Source organism: Myotis lucifugus, unplaced genomic scaffold (assembly GCF_000147115.1).
Source record: "Myotis lucifugus unplaced genomic scaffold, Myoluc2.0 scaffold_46, whole genome shotgun sequence".
NCBI lineage: Eukaryota > Metazoa > Chordata > Mammalia > Chiroptera > Vespertilionidae > Myotis > Myotis lucifugus.
This window is the reverse complement of record NW_005871094.1, coordinates 6,547,541-6,552,228: the sequence shown is the minus strand read 5'-3', so window position 1 is coordinate 6,552,228 and position 4,688 is coordinate 6,547,541.

The window sequence follows — 4,688 nt, the reverse complement described above, 5'->3', positions numbered from 1 at the left end:
AGAGAAACATCGATCAGCTGCTTCCTGCACACTCTCTACTGGGTATGTGCCCACAACCAAGGTACATGCCCTTGACCGGAATCGAACCTGGGACCCTTGAGTCCGCAGGCCGATGCTCTAGCCACTGAGCCAAACCAGTTAGGGCAGTTCATTTCTTTTTAGCACCAAATAACATTCCATTGTTCAGATGTACCACAGCTTACCCATTTTTATATTACTCTTTAAAAAATTAAAAAAAACCCCACACACACAGGCTCAGGACAGAATGAAAAGATATGACAAAGCTAGGTGGTAGGTGTGCCGAGCCAGCACGGCCATGGGTGAACCTGAGGGGGGGGGGGGCAGTGAAGGATTTAGAAAAGGCAAGAGAATAAGCTGGGGCTGAGTGGGATGCTCCTCTGATGGAGAGACAGCACCACGGCCGCAAGCCCAGTCTTTATTTTATAGCCAGATTCCACCGGGCAAAGTAAGGGTGTGGTCAAGATGTTTACAACGTTCTCGTGGGTTTCAAATCTACTCAATTGCATGCACCTGATCAAACTTTGTTTACTTGTTGCATCTCCCACAGCCCATATCACTTAGCCACGTGGGACCACAGGTTCGGACCATAAGGTCAAGCTTACAACTACAGCTCATTGGTCCGAGGCTTGAACCTGTCCAAACACTGTGGCCGCTCTCCACAGTAGGTGAAAGAGTATTCTCAATACTTTCTTGCAAAGAATGAAAAAGATTCAACTTTTTCCTCCTGGGGTTGCTGGCTGGGTAGGCTCTGAGCTGGAGCTGTGGGGGCCTGTGGCCTCCTCCACTTGGGGAGAGCCTGCCCCTAGAGAGCAAGCCGGCAGGTGGAGGGGGCTCCAGTGCCTGTGCACCTGGCCCCAGCTGACCAGGTGTCTTGGTTACCTGAGCTTTAAACAATACATGGCTGTGGGTCCCAGCAATTCTTGTTAGAATGTGGCCTCTGGGCCGTGCCTGCCTTCTCTCTGAAATTAGAAAAGCCAGCCCTGGCCGGTGTGCACAGAGGTTAGGGAATCGGCCCGTGAAGGGTTTAGGGTCCGATTCCTGTCAAGGGCATGTACCTGGATTGCAGGTTTGATCCCCAGTCCCGGTCTAAGGACACATGGGGGAGGCAACCAATTGATGAGTCTCTCTCACATCAACGTCTCTCTCTCTGTCTCTCTACTTCCCTCCCTCCTTTTCCCCTTCCCTCCCTTTCACTCTCTAAAAATCAATGGAAAAAATGTCCTCAGGTGAGGATTAACCGAATGAACTAACTAAATAAAATATGAAAATTCGGCCTGGAAAGGTTGTGAGGATCAGGCACAAGAAAGAAAGTCGAGGTGACGTGGAAAGTGCCAGGACATTGGTAGGTGTCCAGTTTGCTGCTCCCTGGGCCATTGATGCTACATTCAACAGCCTGGGAGCAGCTCTGGTCCCAGCAACGGAGCTGGAGCCGCACCACCCACCAGACCTCTTCTCCCCTCGGGCCCTTGCTGACTTTGTGCGGGTCTCTCTCTGGGGTGCTCCCTGGGAGGATGACGGCCAATTCCTTCAGAAAGGGCACAACGGCCAAGATGCCGATGACCTCTGGGTGCATGACCAGCACAGGTGGAGCTTCCACAGCTGTGGAAGAAGCTTCTACGGGCTTCCGTGGGCTGTGGAAAAGGAGTCTGAGCAGGGCTAGTCATTTTCGCCGGAGGAGGGTGTGAGGGAATTTCAGGGAGGCCTTCAGGTCTAGGAACTTACGCTCCTTGCAAACTCGAAGGCCAACATGAACCACCAACTCTCTTCTCTGCTCCCCCTGGGATGGCTCCCTGGGTGGTCTGCCTCCCTCCCTCTTTCCTTCACAGACTCAGGTTTAGGTTCTCCCCGTGAGAGCGGAGGGCTCCAGGGAGAGCACTTGGCCTTGGAAGAAGAATTCCACAACTTTTCAACCACTGGAATTTACTTCCTGCTTTTAGATTTTCCACCTTTCTTCACTGGGAGCTCTTCCATGTTGGGGGTTTTGGACCCAGAATAGGGAGCAGAGGTGGGCTGATTGCGGGGGGCAGTGGGATGCAGGAAGCAGATGTCTTAGATATAAGCAGTTTGGGGGCACCACTTTTATTAATTTGGGAAGTAAATTTTGTTGTCAACTTGGGTCCTACAATGGTGTGTTCGCTCGCTGTCCCCCGGGGTGGGCGGAGTCAAGCCCAGGTGGTACGTCCACTCCCCGTGCATCTGGCAAGGCCGCCGGGAGGACCAGCTGGCGGCTTTCTAGTTACTGTAGTTATTTTCTTCTTTAACATCCTACTGAGTAAAGTCCTTAAAGTTCAAGAGGCGGGTGGAGGCCAGATAATATAGTCCTTTTGGTTTCCTCTTAATGAGACCAGGATTGAGAGAGCACCCGGAACAGAGATGGAGCTGCCCCGCTGGGCACCCTGGACTCGCTGACCAGAGGCCGTGGCGACCCTTGAGTCACTCCCACCCTCTTCACCGCAGGGCGTGTAGTCAGCCACTGTTTCCAGAGACTCTCGCAATGGCTTCTGTGGGACTCGGTGCTTCATGGCTTCAGTTAAAACTGGACCCAGCTTGGCGGGTAGGGAAGCTAAGAGGCCTGTTAAGACATTTGACCCTAAAGCCCCCAAATCCTCCTGCTCCAGTGGGGTGGAGGGGTCACTCCCCCAGGCCCTGCTGCCTGGGGACGGGCCATGGGGTGCAGGGCCAGGACCTGTTCCTTGCAGAGGAGCTTGGAGCAGCCGGACAGCAGTGGGCCTGGGAGCTCCGGTTCTGCTGGGCAGGAAGCGCCCGCCCCAGCCTACCCAGCGCTCAGCCAAGCGGACCCAGGATGGCCACCTGCTGCCCTGCCTGTGCTGCACCCACACCTGCTCCGGGGCTGCCAGAGCTGCCTCAGCCTCGTCTAGTGAAGGGGGTGCGGGAGGGCAGGCGGGCCAGGCAGCCACCTGCACCAGGTGTCGGTGCTCAGGAGGCAGCGGGGGGTGTGGGCTTGGTAGCCAGGGGCGCCACCCCTCCGGCACCGCCCACGGGGCCTCTCAGAGCCTCGCTCCAAGTTGTCACCTTTTCATTTCGCAGGCAGTTTAGCACCAGCTGTGTCCAGAACCCCACATTAGACCCTGGGGAGTGAAAAGGAAACAAAAGAAACAGGATATTCTCAGACGGCCAGGAAACACACATCTACACAACATGACCTGAGCACCGAGCCAGCCGGCGGGGCACATTTCCGACGCATCAACGCGAGGCTTCGGGAGATGGGGCAGAGGCGGGAAGCAGAGGGGACGGTGAAAGTTCAAGGACACTAGCGTGCAGGGGACAACTGCAACCCGGGGAGCTGTTTGCTATGAAGCTCAGGATGGGCCAGGCCTCCTGCACCTGCAGGGGGCGGGGGTGCTGAGGGAAGCCACAGTGCTCCCTGCAGGTGGGGGTGGGTGTGCACCCACCCGGCGGAGCAGCGGCTCTGACTTGAGTGTGCAGAGCACCCAGCTGCACACGGAGGCTGAGAGGACCTTGTTGAGAAGGACACCTTATGAGGCCCCGTCCACACGTAGGTCCTGCCTCAGTCAGCTGGGGTGAGCACAGAGCGTCCTCTTAAACAAGGCCCAGGATGGTTCTGTTGGAAGAGCTGCTGCAGCCGCACCGTGAGGGTCACTCTTTCAGGAGCTCAAACCAAGGCCCTTCCCCAGAAACCTCAGGAAGGGGACGTTAAGGCGGGGATTTTCCACTGTGTAAGCCTCGTCCACAGGCAGCACCCTCCATGCCCAATGCCTCCTCCATACCACACCGCACGCGCACACACACATGCATGCACGCACACACCCTGTCCTGGGCCGGGTTCCGGCTGGAATCTGTGATGCAGGCAGGCAAGTGCGCTGCGAGGCACTGAGGCAGCGAGCAGGTGAGGACGATGGCCCATTGCCCGCTGCTGTCGTTGGGGACGACGTGCGTCATCGCCTCACTCTGGCCTCGCTGCGCAGGCGGGTGAAGGCCCCGGGCTATTGTTCCTTCAGCAGCTCTGCTGCGAAACAGCCTCTCACCTCGGCAATGAGATTTATCGATCTCATTTTGCAGACGGAGAAAACAGATACAGGGGAGGAAAGTGATTAGCCAAAGGTGGAAGCAGCGAGGCCCCGAGCACATTGTGTTCAATAAATTCGCAGATGGAGGAGGAAGGACGGAAATGAGACTGAAGTGTTGCAGCCAGATCCCTTCTCCCGAGGCCCCGAGCAGGTGGGCAGGATGGAGGCCGGGTGGGGCTGGCCTGGCCCTTTCCTCTCCCAGGGCTGGCCTCCGCGCAGAGGGGCCTCCAGCTTCCTCCAGCTTGTTGGTGCCCCCCATGCCCTCCTCTGACGGGCGGAGCAGCTTCTGGCAGGAGAGGGGCAAACATAAGTGACCACTAGCGGGGTGTGAAAACCCCCCTCATCCTTGGGAGCCATTGGCACAGCTGTGGACAGGCTAACATCTGGATGTGGCACCCAGTAACCTGGATCCAGACAGAAGCGAGGAACAGCCGGGGGAGCTGGTGCTTGAATAGCCACAGGGACCTTCCTCCCTCTCCCTGCCCAGCACAGACAGACACAGCTCAGCAGCAGCACCCTTCGTGGAGGGCAGAGTTTATTTATTTTTTAAAAAAATATATTTTATTGATTTTTTACAGAGAGGAAGGGAGAGGGATAGAGTCAGAAACATCGATCAGC